Source organism: Scyliorhinus canicula, chromosome 6, assembly GCF_902713615.1.
Source record: "Scyliorhinus canicula chromosome 6, sScyCan1.1, whole genome shotgun sequence".
In the NCBI taxonomy this organism is placed as follows: Eukaryota; Metazoa; Chordata; class Chondrichthyes; order Carcharhiniformes; family Scyliorhinidae; genus Scyliorhinus; species Scyliorhinus canicula.
This window is the reverse complement of record NC_052151.1, coordinates 7,170,303-7,184,403: the sequence shown is the minus strand read 5'-3', so window position 1 is coordinate 7,184,403 and position 14,101 is coordinate 7,170,303.

Here is a 14,101-nt window from a genome sequence, read left to right as displayed (position 1 = left end):
TGATGGAGGTCGGGAGCTGTATTTCAGGATGCCGGAGGGGGTGATGGAGGTCGGGAGCTGTATTTCAGGATGCCGGAGGGGGGTGATGGAGGTCGGGAGCTGTATTTCAGGATGCCGGAGGGGTTGATGGAGGTCGGGAGCTGTATTTCAGGATGCCGGAGGGGGTGATGGAGGTCGGGAGCTGTATTTCAGGATGCCGGAGGGGGTGATGGAGGTCGGGAGCTGTATTTCAGGATGCCGGAGGGGGTGATGGAGGTCGGGCGCTGTATTTCAGGATGCTGGAGGGGGTGATGGAGGTCGGGAGCTGTATTTCAGGATGCCAGAGGGGGTGATGGAGGTCGGGGCCTATGAAGGTCGGGAGCTGTATTTCAGGATGCCGGAGGGGGTGATGGAGGTCGGGAGCTGTATTTCAGGATGCCGGAGGGGGTGATGGAGGTCGGGAGCTGTATTTCAGGATGCCGGAGGGGGTGATGGAGGTCGGGGCCTATGAAGGTTGGGAGCTGTAGTTCAGGATGCCGGAGGGGGTGATGGAGGTCGGGAGCTGTATTTCAGGATGCCGGAGGGGGTGATGAAGGTCGGGAGCTGTATTTCAGGATGCCGGAGGGGGTGATGGAGGTCGGGAGCTGTATTTCAGGATGCCGGAGGGGGTGATGGAGGTCGGGGCCTATGAAGGTTGGGAGCTGTATTTCAGGATGCCGGAGGGGGTGATGGAGGTCGGGAGCTGTATTTCAGGATGCCAGAGGGGCTGATGGAGGTCGGGGCCTATGAAGGTTGGGAGCTGTATTTCAGGATGCCGGACGGGGTGATGGAGGTCGGGAGCTGTATTTCAGGATGCCGGAAGGGGTGATGGAGGTCGGGAGCTGTATTTCAGGATGCCGGAGGGGGTGATGGAGGTCAGGGCCTATGATGGTCGGGAGCTGTATTTCAGGATGCCGGAGGGGGTGATGGAGGTCGGGGCCTATGAAGGTCGGGAGCTGTATTTCAGGATGCCGGAGGGGGTGATGGAGGTCGGGAGCTGTATTTCAGGATGCCGGAGGGGGTGATGGAGGTCGGGAGCTGTATTTCAGGATGCCGGAGGGGGTGATGGAGGTCGGGACCTATGAAGGTCGGGAGCTGTATTTCAGGATGCCGGAGGGGGTGATGGAGGTCGGGAGCTGTATTTCAGGATGCCGGAGGGGGTGATGGAGGTCGGGGCCTATGAAGGTCGGGAGCTGTATTTCAGGATGCCGGAGGGGGGGATGGAGGTCGGGAGCTGTATTTCAGGATGCCGGAGGGGGTGATGGAGGTCGGGGCCTATGAAGGTCGGGAGCTGTATTTCAGGATGCCGGAGGGGGTGATGGAGGTCGGGAGCTGTATTTCAGGATGCCGGAGGGGGTGATGGAGGTCGGGACCTATGAAGGTCGGGAGCTGTATTTCAGGATGCCGGAGGGGGTGATGGAGGTCGGGAGCTGTATTTCAGGATGCCGGAGGGGGTGATGGAGGTCGGGAGCTGTATTTCAGGATGCCGGACGGGGTGATGGAGGTCGGGAGCTGTATTTCAGGATGCCGGAGGGGGTGATGGAGGTCGGGAGCTGTATTTCAGGATGCCGGAGGGGGTGATGGAGGTCGGGAGCTGTATTTCAGGATGCCGGAGGGGGTGATGGAGGTCGGGAGCTGTATTTCAGGATGCCGGAGGGGGTGATGGAGGTCGGGAGCTGTATTTCAGGATGCCGGAGGGGGTGATGGAGGTCGGGAGCTGTATTTCAGGATGCTGGAGGGGGTGATGGAGGTCGGGAGCTGTATTTCAGGATGCCAGAGGGGGTGATGGAGGTCGGGGCCTATGAAGGTCGGGAGCTGTATTTCAGGATGCCGGAGGGGGTGATGGAGGTCGGGAGCTGTATTTCAGGATGCCGGAGGGGGTGATGGAGGTCGGGAGCTGTATTTCAGGATGCCGGAGGGGGTGATGGAGGTCGGGGCCTATGAAGGTTGGGAGCTGTAGTTCAGGATGCCGGAGGGGGTGATGGAGGTCGGGAGCTGTATTTCAGGATCCCGGAGGGGGTGATGAAGGTCGGGAGCTGTATTTCAGGATGCCGGAGGGGGTGATGGAGGTCGGGAGCTGTATTTCAGGATGCCGGAGGGGGGTGATGGAGGTCGGGGCCTATGAAGGTTGGGAGCTGTATTTCAGGATGCCGGAGGGGGTGATGGAGGTCGGGAGCTGTATTTCAGGATGCCAGAGGGGCTGATGGAGGTCGGGGCCTATGAAGGTTGGGAGCTGTATTTCAGGATGCCGGACGGGGTGATGGAGGTCGGGAGCTGTATTTCAGGATGCCGGAAGGGGTGATGGAGGTCGGGAGCTGTATTTCAGGATGCCGGAGGGGGTGATGGAGGTCGGGAGCTGTATTTCAGGATGCCGGAGGGGGTGATGAAGGTCGGGAGCTGTATTTCAGGATGCCGGAGGGGGTGATGGAGGTCGGGAGCTGTATTTCAGGATGCCGGAGGGGGTGATGGAGGTCGGGAGCTGTATTTCAGGATGCTGGAGGGGGTGATGGAGGTCGGGAGCTGTATTTCAGGATGCCAGAGGGGGTGATGGAGGTCGGGGCCTATGAAGGTCGGGAGCTGTATTTCAGGATGCCGGAGGGGGTGATGGAGGTCGGGAGCTGTATTTCAGGATGCCGGAGGGGGTGATGGAGGTCGGGAGCTGTATTTCAGGATGCCGGAGGGGGTGATGGAGGTCGGGGCCTATGAAGGTTGGGAGCTGTATTTCAGGATGCCGGAGGGGGTGATGGAGGTCGGGAGCTGTATTTCAGGATGCCGGAGGGGGTGATGAAGGTCGGGAGCTGTATTTCAGGATGCCGGAGGGGGTGATGGAGGTCGGGAGCTGTATTTCAGGATGCCGGAGGGGGTGATGGAGGTCGGGGCCTATGAAGGTTGGGAGCTGTATTTCAGGATGCCGGAGGGGGTGATGGAGGTCGGGAGCTGTATTTCAGGATGCCAGAGGGGCTGATGGAGGTCGGGGCCTATGAAGGTTGGGAGCTGTATTTCAGGATGCCGGACGGGGTGATGGAGGTCGGGAGCTGTATTTCAGGATGCCGGAGGGGGTGATGGAGGTCGGGAGCTGTATTTCAGGATGCCGGAGGGGGTGATGGAGGTCGGGGCCTATGAAGGTCGGGAGCTGTATTTCAGGATGCCGGAGGGGGTGATGAAGGTCGGGAGCTGTATTTCAGGATGCCGGAGGGGGTGATGGAGGTCGGGAGCTGTATTTCAGGATGCCGGAGGGGGTGATGGAGGTCGGGGCCTATGAAGGTCGGGAGCTGTATTTCAGGATGCCGGAGGGGGTGATGGAGGTCGGGGCCTATGAAGGTCGGGAGCTGTATTTCAGGATGCCGGAGGGGGTGATGGAGGTCGGGAGCTGTATTTCAGGATGCCGGAGGGGGTGATGGAGGTCGGGAGCTGTATTTCAGGATGCCGGAGGGGGTGATGGAGGTCGGGGCCTATGAAGGTTGGGAGCTGTATTTCAGGATGCCGGAGGGGGTGATGGAGGTCGGGAGCTGTATTTCAGGATGCCGGAGGGGGTGATGGAGGTCGGGGCCTATGAAGGTTGGGAGCTGTATTTCAGGATGCCGGAGGGGGTGATGGAGGTCGGGAGCTGTATTTCAGGATGCCAGAGGGGCTGATGGAGGTCGGGGCCTATGAAGGTTGGGAGCTGTTTTCAGGATGCCGGAGGGGGTGATGGAGGTCGGGGCCTATGAAGGTCGGGAGCTGTATTTCAGGATGCTGGAGGGGGTGATGAAGGTCGGGAGCTGTATTTCAGGATGCCGGAGGGGGTGATGGAGGTCGGGAGCTGTATTTCAGGATGCCGGAGGGGGTGATGGAGGTCGGGGCCTATGAAGGTCGGGAGCTGTATTTCAGGATGCCGGAGGGGGTGATGGAGGTCGGGGCCTATGAAGGTCGGGAGCTGTATTTCAGGATGCCGGAGGGGGTGATGGAGGTCGGGAGCTGTATTTCAGGATGCCGGAGGGGGTGATGGAGGTCGGGAGCTGTATTTCAGGATGCCGGAGGGGGTGATGGAGGTCGGGGGCCTATGAAGGTTGGGAGCTGTATTTCAGGATGCCGGAGGGGGTGATGGAGGTCGGGAGCTGTATTTCAGGATGCCGGAGGGGGTGATGGAGGTCGGGGCCTATGAAGGTTGGGAGCTGTATTTCAGGATGCCGGAGGGGGTGATGGAGGTCGGGAGCTGTATTTCAGGATGCCAGAGGGGCTGATGGAGGTCGGGGCCTATGAAGGTTGGGAGCTGTATTTCAGGATGCCGGAGGGGGTGATGGAGGTCGGGACCTATGAAGGTCGGGAGCTGTATTTCAGGATGCCGGAGGGGGTGATGAAGGTCGGGAGCTGTATTTCAGGATGCCGGAGGGGGTGATGGAGGTCGGGAGCTGTATTTCAGGATGCCGGAGGGGGTGATGGAGGTCGGGGCCTATGAAGGTCGGGAGCTGTATTTCAGGATGCCGGAGGGGGTGATGGAGGTCGGGAGCTGTATTTCAGGATGCCGGAGGGGGTGATGGAGGTCGGGAGCTGTATTTCAGGATGCCGGAGGGGGTGATGGAGGTTGGGAGCTGTATTTCAGGATGCCGGAGGGGGTGATGGAGGCCGGGAGCTGTATTTCAGGATGCCGGAGGGGGTGATGGAGGTCGGGAGCTGTATTTCAGGATGCCGGAGGGGGTGATGGAGGTCGGGAGCTGTATTTCAGGATGCCGGAGGGGGTGATGGATTTTATCAGGGACAATGAACTAGCAGGAGAAGGAGGACATTAAACTTTGGAGGAAATGTTCCGTTGGGGTTTGTTTGGGTCACTTGTTCACTGTGTTTGGGGTTTGCTGGATGGGGGATGGTGGGTTGCTCTTTTCTTTGTGTTTGTAGGGGGTTTTTAAGTTTGAATTGGGAAGATGTTTGAGCAAGGTGGGAGGGTAATCGGGTGAAGGGTGGGATGCTAGGCACCATGGGGAGGGCTACCAGGCTAACTGGATGGGCTAGTTCACGGAAGCGCAGTGGGGGTGAGCAGGTGGTTAGAGTGAGGGGGGTTGGCAGTTTCTGGTGGGGTGGGGGAGGGGGGAAACTGCTGACAGGTTCTAAAAGGTGGTATGGGGAGGGTCAATGATGGTGGTCGGCAGACAGTGGACCTGAGGATGTGCAGGACACAGGCTAGAGTCTGGTCTAGGGAGGGTTATGGTTGAAGGTAAAGGGGGTTCGGCAGAAGGCTGCCCTCCGACCAAGCTGCTCACGTGGAATGTGCGAGGGTTGAATATGCCAGTCAAGAGGGCCCGTGAGGGTGGGGGGAATCCGTGGAGGTTTGGGAGGACGAGTGAAGGAATTGTTGTTCTTTTCCACATGCACAGGGTGTACTCCCGAATTGGCTTTTTGTTTTTCGATGAGACGCTGCTGGTGGAGTTGGTGGTTGTGGAATATACAGCGATAGTGGTGTCAGATTGTGGTGAATGTATTATACTAATAATCCACCAGTGTATTTGTATCAGTGCTGTTGCACTTGTGTTTGTATAGATGCTATGCTGTTGCCCTTGTGGGCTTCTCCTATGGGCCATTGTATGGGATTATCCATAGGGGAACATGTTGGGGCATGAATGGGCTCCGCCCATAGTTCCTCGCCTTGAAGTCGACCTGCAGGCAGTTCTCAGCATTGGTTCAGTCGCAGGCAGGCACTGTTCTAAGTTGATTAAAGCCGCGGTTTACTTCTACTCATGTCTCGAATGTATTGATGGTCACATCAATTTAATCAACTTAAACGCAACTATGAAATCGCCCATCAAACCTGACCGACTGGAACTCGATCCACAGGCCGCGGAGACAAAGACATTTTTTTGCGCTGGCTCCGCTGCTTCAAGGCCTACCTCGCCACTTCCGCCTCCTCCTCGCCTTCCGTCTCCGACGAACAGAAAAGTGAGCCTCCTCCACGCATGGGTGAGCTATCGAATCTCAGTTCAACTTGACGAGGCCTCCTCCTAAGCAGACACCCTCGCGATGCTCGAACGCCTCTATGTGCAGTCCGTGAACGAGGTTTACGCACGACACATCCTCACCACTCGCCGCCAGTGCCTTGGGAAATCGCTAGCGAGTACCTATGTGACCTCAAAGTCCTCGTACGCAGCTGCAACTACCAGGCCGTTACGGCCACTCAACATATGGAACTCGCCGTCCGAGATGTCTACATGGCGGGAGTTCAGTCCAACTATGTGATACAGCACCTCACACTCGAAAAGGGGGCCCTGGGCCTGGATCAGACGGTAAAGTTAGCCTCCTCTCTGGAAGTAGCGTTCCAGAGCCTCAACGCGTTCCTGGCTGACCAAGCGACCCCCTTGTGGACCCCCAACCAAAGACTACACCAGGCCTGTGCCGCGCGGCCGCCCGCCCATCATGGGGGACTACCCTGCTTTTTCTGCGGCCAGTCCCAACACCCCCAGCAGCACTGCCCGGCCCGTAACGTGAACTCCAGCAGCTGTGGGAGAAAAGGACATTTCGCCAAAGTTTGCCTGGCCAGGTCCAAGAACTGTAACTCACAGGCCCGATCCTCAGACTCACAGGCCCACAGACCCCGCAGTCTGGCAGCATGTCTGCCGACTCCGCCCCCTGCAAGCACGTCATCAGCCTTGTGCTATCCGTGGGGGCAGCCATCTTCCAGCCCTCACAGCACGTGCGACTCACAGGGGCCGCCATCTTGGCCATCTTCCCCCACGTGGCCGGCGACGTGCAATCCATGGGGGCTGCCATCTTGGATGCCATCTTCCTCACCGCCCTCCACGCTCGACCAACTGCTATGCCGCTCGATGCGTACAATCAACAAGAGGAGCCATCGCAGAGCCACCCCAGCACCTCCGACCACACCGACTACCCGCAACTCAGCGCGGTCACCCTGGACCAGTCGTGACCCAAACACCTCCGGAGCTCTATGATGACCGTCCGGGTAAACGGGCACGAGACGCCTTACCTTTTCGACTCTGGGAGCACAGAGAGCTTAATTCACCCGGACATGGTAAGACGCTGCTCACTCACAATTTTCCCGGCGCACAAACATCTCCCTCGTCTCCGGGTCGCACTCGGTGCAGGTCCGAGGGTGCCCTACCGCAACCCTCGCAATACAGGGCGCCGAGTACGCTGATTTTAAATTGTATCTACTCCCCGACCTCTGCGCTCCTCTCCTATTGGGACTAGATTTCCAATGCAACCTCAGGAGCCTAACCCTGAAGTTCGGGGGGGCCCTACCCCACTCACCTATTCAGCCTCGTGACCCTAAAGGTCGACCCTCCCCCACTCTTCGCAAACCTCCCCGCTGACTGCAAACCAGTCGCTACCAGCAGCAGGCGGTATGGCATACAGGACAGGACTTTTATCAGGTCCGAGGTCCAGCGACTCTTGCGGGAGGGAATCATCGAGGCCAGCAATAGCCCCTGGAAAGCTCAGGAGGTGGTCGTCAAGACCGGGGAAAGGAACTGGATGGTTGGAGATTACAGCCAAACCATAAACCGGTACACACACCTCGATGCGTATCCCCTTCCCCGGATTGCAGACATGGTAAACCAGATCGCACACTACCGGGTGTTCTCCACGGTGGATCTGAAGTCTGCGTACCACCAGCTCCCAATCCGCCTGGAGGAACGCCACTACACGGCTTTTAAGGCAGACGGCCGCCTTTTCCACTTCCTCCGGGTCCCCTTTGGCGTCACTAACGGGGTTTTGGTGTTCCAAAGAACAATGGACCAAATGGTGGACCAGTACGGGCTGCGGGCCACATTTCCGTACTTGGACAATGTCACCATCTGCGGCCATGATCAGCAGGATCACAATGCCAACCTCCAGAGATTTCTCCAAACTGCCCAAACCCTAAACCTCACTTACAACAAGGAGAAATCCGTTTTCCGCACAACCAGACGAGCCACCCTCGGCTACGTCGTGGAAAACGGGGTTCTAGGACCCGACCCTGATGGTATGCACCCCCTCCTGCAACTCCCCCTCCCCTACTGCCCCAAGGCCCTGAAGAGGTGCCTCAGGTTCTTTTCATATTACGCCCAGTGGGTCCCCAACTATGCGGACAAAGCCCTCCCACTAATCATGGCCACCACCTTCCCACAGGCGGCCGAGGCCCGCCTGGCCTTCAGCTGCATTAAGGCGGGCATCGCCAAAGCCGCGATGCGCACGGTGGACGATTCCGCCCCCTTCCAGATGGAGAGCGATGCATCAGAGGTCGCCCTCGCCGCTACCCTCAATCAAGCAGGCAGACCGGTAGCGTTTTTTCACGCGCCCTCACCACCTCCGAAATTCGGCACTCCTCAGTCGAGAAGAAGGCCCAAGCCATCGTGGAAGCCGTATGGCACTGGAGGCACTGCCTCGCTGGTAGGAGGTTTACCCTCGTCACCGACCAACGATCGGTAGCCTTTATCGTTGACAATATGCAGAGGGGCAAAATCAAGAACGATAAGATCTTGAGGTGGAGGATCGAACTCTCCACCTATAATTACGATATAGTATATCGTCCTGGGAAGCTCAATGAGCCCCCAGATGCCCTGTCCCACGGCAGACGCGCCAGCGCGCAAGATGACCGACTCCGAGCTATCCACAATGACCTCTGCCACCCGGGCGTCACCTGGCTTCTCCACTACATCAAGGCCCGCAACCTGCCCTACTCCACCGAGGAGGTCAGAGGCATGACCAGGGACTGCCCAATCTGCGCGGAGTGCAAGCCGCACTTCTATCGACCAGATAAGGCCCACCTGGTAAAGGCATCCCAGCCCTTTGAGCGCCTCAGTGTCGATTTCAAAGGGCCCCTTCCCTCCACCAACCACAACACATATTTCCTCAATATTATTGATGAGTTCTCCTGCTTCCCCTTTGCAATCCCTTGCCCCGACATGACCATGTCTGTGTTGTTCCTTGTGTCTTAATAAAGCTCGTAGTCTTAAAGTTGAAGTAGATGCTTTATTCTAAGTTCGTTCTCTCTTCAGTTCTTAACTTAAAATTACTTCGATACTGCTTGTCTATGTCCTGCTCCCAGTTCCCGTTCTGTGAAGTGTGCCCTGACTTCCTGGTCTTCTGCCTTTATACCTCTCCCGTGCTCCCTCTAGTGCTTGCTCAGTTGTATTGCATCTACACAGATATACAATCACCACATCCCCCTTTTTTCTTCACATATTTTCTGTACATTTGTTAAAAAAAATTGTACAAAACAGTTAGATTACTTATGATATACAAGTAATGATGATACTGGATATTTTACAAAGCCAATCAATATTTATGAGTCCAATCTTAATAAAAACATTTATGAGTCCAAATATGATGAATTTGTTCATTGAGTTTTTTCTTTTTTCGTTGTTGACGTGGTGATATTGATATTGCAACTCCATTGTGAATGTTGGTGGTGTTCTTGTTTTTTTTTAGTAACCAATACGTCATCCCGAGGTGTTTGAATGGTCGAACCACTGATGTTGACTGACATGGATTTTTTCTGTGCTTGTGGTATCGATTTGGTGTGTCATCTGACTTGAAAGCTGGTGTGCTTGCTTGTTCTGGAGCAGATGTGAGTTTGTGAGATTCGTTGTCATCCCATGGCATGTTTGTAGTCTTGTCATTGTTTTGCAGTGTACTGTGGCATTGTCCTTCATGTGCAGAGTTGTACCATTTTGTACAAGTCGTTGTTTCATTGTTGTTGTTTCTGTCGTTTCTGTCTTTGTTGTTTTCATTAACGTTCTTGTTGCTGTTTTTGTCGTTTCTGTCTTGGTTCTTGTCGTGCTTGTTGTTGTCTTTGTTATGCTTCTTGTTGTTTTTGTTGTTCTTCTTGTAGTTCTTGTTGTTGTGCTTGTAGTTTTTGTTGTTGCTGTTGTTCTTGTTTCTGCAGTGCTTCTTGCGATTTTTGTTGTTCTTATTGCGCTTCATGTTGCTTTTGTTCTTGCGGTTGTTGTTCTTGTTTCTGCTGTGCTTCTTGCGGTTTTTGTTTTTCTTGTTATGCTCAATGAGCGTCCTGTGTGGATAATTTGAGTCATTGTCACAGTTATTGGTGCGAGTGTCCTTTGTGGAATCTGTTACATTGAACGTTCATCTAGAGAATGGTGAGAATGATCTGATGTTGCATTGATGCTGGTGACATGAGTCATTTGTGGTGGATTTGATTCCTCTTCTTTGCTTCCTCTGTGCTCCTCTTCTGGAGTCAAGTTCTTCACGATTTCATTTTCTTGTTGGTCTTGGTGCTCGTCTTCTGGAGTCAAAATCTTCACAATTTCTATTGACGTGGTCTCTCTGGACTCATGAGTGGCCCTACTCTGTGCTTCTGTACAGACAAGCTGAGATCTGTCAGTCTCGCTGTGATCCTGCAGCCCCTGTATGTCAAAGTGATCACATTGTCACTGTTTTCGCATGCAGTGGGTAGATGTATTTTGTCTTCTTCTTGATTATGTGAGCTTGGTAGACTTTCATAGTCTGCTTGCGGTTGCTCAGGTACGGTGGGTTGACCTTCATGGTCTTGTTCATGCATGGTGTTCGCTAGGGAGCGTTTGCTTGCTTTCATTTTGGAGTCTTTCTGTGCTCTGTTTGGCGTCGCATTTGTCTTGGGTATTGCTGTCATCCAATGTATCGACGATCTGCCATGGCACCATGGTGTTGGATACAGCAACCATGAGTAGATTTGTGTTGAGTTTTGCGACCGTGTCGCTGATGCTGTGATCAGTATATCCGAATAACTCAGCTATGTCTGAGTAGTATTGTTCGAAAAACAAATCATCTTTTTTTGTTTCGGATTTGGTATCGTTTTCTTCATCTTTTTTTGTTTTGGAATTGTTTTTGTTCTCTTCACTTTGGGTGGTGCAGACTGCTTTTTCCAGGGTGTTGTGAGAGTTATTGCCAACTGCTGGTGTAAGTTCATGCGTTTTTCTGTCTTTTGAGGTAAGAAAATTGGGTTTTACAGCTTTAAGTTTCTTGTTTTTAATTTTCGGGCATTTCCCTTTTAAGTGGGCGTGGTCCGGGTCCTCAGACGTCATGACACTCGTGACGTCATGCGTAGGAATCGATTGCGCATACGCAAATCGGCCTTCCTTTACTGTGCGGTTTTGTGTCCACTGCGCATGCGCGGCTTGCGCATCGTATAACAATCCGCGACCAGAAACTGTGAAATGTGCCCAGACGCCATTTTACATGGATTTCAGCATTTTTTCTTTCTAAAAAGTTCAAGTTACTTTTTCCTTTCAATCTGGACTTTTCACTCGCGATTTCTAGACTGAACCCTTTCTGTTCTGATAGTGATTGTTTGAGTTTTGCATCACTCAATCCCTGTGCAGTTTGGTCTTTCAGCATACAGTAATGTTCAAATTCCATACAGTGCTCTTCAAATTTTTTTAGTATCATTTCTAATTTGGTGCTGTCTTCATCTTTCAAGTATTTAAAGCAATTATATGTTTCTCTAGCTTCATGTCCTGCGATGGGCAGCGCTATTTTCATTTCGTCTGAGGCTGCTTCTAAACCATTAGCTATGGTATATAAATCGAACATTTGTTTAAATCTTTTCCAGACATTACTTAAATGACCTGTTATGTTCAGCTGAGATGGGGTTCCAACGAACATCGTCGAATCAGCGAAGTCTTCCCAAGTCGAATGTCCGGTAGGAGTTTTCCTTGCCATTTTGGTCTTTCTGTGTCTGCAGCTTATGTAATCTTGTAGTAAGTGTCTGAAGCCACTCTTGGTACCATGTGTTGTTCCTTGTGTCTTAATAAAGCTTGTAGTCTTAAAGTTGAAGTAGGTGCTTATTGAAAGTTTGTTCTCTCTTCAGTGCTTAACTTAAAGTTACTTTGATGCTGCTTGTCTATGTCCTGCTCCCAGTTTCCGTTCTGTGAAGTGTGCTCTGACTTCCTGTTCTTCTGCCTTTATATCTCTCCCGTGCTCCCTCTAGTGTTTGTTCAGTTGTATTGCATCTACACAGATATACAATCACCACAACGTCTCACCGTCATTAAAGCCCTACATAGTGTCTTCACCCTGTTTGGTTTCCCCAATTATGTCCACAGTGACCGGGGCTCGTCGTTCATGAGCGACAAACTGCATCAGTACCTGCTCAGTAAGGGCATCGCCTCGAGCAGGACTACCAGTTATAACCCCAGGGGAAACGGGTAGGTGGAGAGGGAGAATGCGACGGTTGGGAAGACCGTCCTACTGACCCTGCGGTCCAGGAATCTCCCAGTTTCTCACTGGCAGGTGGTCCTCCCTGATCGCTCCACTCTATTAGGTCACTTTGCACGGCCACAAACGAGCCCCCTCATGACCGCCTATTTGTTTTCCCTAGAAGATCCTTCTCAGGGGCCTCGCTTCCGTCCTGGCTGAAGTCACCAGGGCCGGTCCTACTCAGAAAGCATGTCAGGAGCCATAAGTCCGATCCTTTGGTAGAGAGGGCCCAGCTCCTACACTCCAACCCCCAGTACGCTTATATTGAATATCCCGATGGCCGACAGGATACGGTCTCCCTCCGGGACCTGGCACTCGCCGGTTCCACCACCACCACCGCCCCTCCATCATATCCTGCCCAACCTGCCATGACCAGCGCCCCCGCCCCTATATGGCTCCTGCGCTCCCTCCCGCCCGCCATCCCCCATTCACCGATCCACAGGAATGAAGCTCCAGAAGAGACGCTCCCGGAGTCTACGTCTGTACCCGCACCTCATTACCGATGCCAGCACGGACAAGTTCGACACCCGGGCCAGCAACACGCCAGAGCTTCGGCGATCACAGCGCACAATCCGTGCGCTGGACTGGCTGAACTAATGAACACGTCACCCCCGCCGAACTTCATTTTTTTAAAACAGGGGGTGAAAGTGGTGAATGTATTATACTAATAATCCACCAGTGTATTGTATCAGTGCTGTTGCATTTGTGTTTGTATCTGTGCTATACTGTTGCCCTTGTGGGCTTCTCCTATGGACCATTGTATGGCATTATCCATAGGGGAACATATTGGGGCATGGATGGGCTCTGCCCATGGCTCCTCCCCTTGAAGGGAGGCATAAAGAGCAGTCGACCTGTAGGCAGTTCTCAGTATTCGTTAAGTCGCAGGCAGGCACTGTTCTAAGTGGATTAAAGCCACGCTTTACTTCTACTCATCTCTCGCATGAATTGATGGTCACATCACAGATCATGTTCCGTATTGGGTGGACCTACGGGTGAGTAAGTGTGGGGGGGGGGGGGGGGGGGGGGGGAGGCAAGGGCCCGCAATGGAGGCTATATGTGGCCCATGCCAGGAATCGAATGTGGGGCTCTGGCGCTGTGAAGCAACAGTGCAAACCATACTCTGACTTGAGCCCCAAGACAGTCTGTTCAATATTCCCCCGACAGTGTGACCTCAGCCCCCAGGACAGACTGTTCAATATTCCCCCGACAGTGTGACCTCAGCCCCCAGGACAGTCTGTTCAATACTCCCCCCCGACAGTGTGACCTCAGCCCCCAGGACAGACTGTTCAATATTCCCCCGACAGTGTGACCTCAGCCCCAAGGACAGTCTGTTCAATATTCCCCCGACATTGTGACCTCAGCCCCAGGACAGTCTGTTCAATATTCCCCCGACAGTGTGACCTCAGCCCCCAGGACAGACTGTTCAATATTCCCCCGACAGTGTGGCCTCAGCCCCAGGACAGACTGTTCAATATTCCCCCGACAGTGTGACCTCAGCCCCAGGACAGTCTGCTCAATATTCCCCCGACAGTGTGACCTCAGCCCCCAGGACAGACTGTTCAATATTCCCCCGACAGTGTGGCCTCAGCCCCAGGACAGTCTGTTCAATATTCCCCCCGACAGTGTGACCTCAGCCCCCAGGACAGTCTGTTCAATATTCCCCCCGACAGAATGACCTCAGCCCCCAGGACAGTCTGTTCAATATTCCCCCCGACAGTGTGACCTCAGCCCCCAGGACAGACTGTTCAATATTCCCCCGACAGTGTGACGTCAGCCCCCAGGACAGTCTGTTCAATATTCCCCCGACAGTGTGACCTCAGCCCCCAGGACAGTCTGTTCAATATTCCCCCGACAGTGTGACGTCAGCCCCCAGGGCAGTCTGTTCAATATTCCCCCCGACAGTGTGACCTCAGCCCCC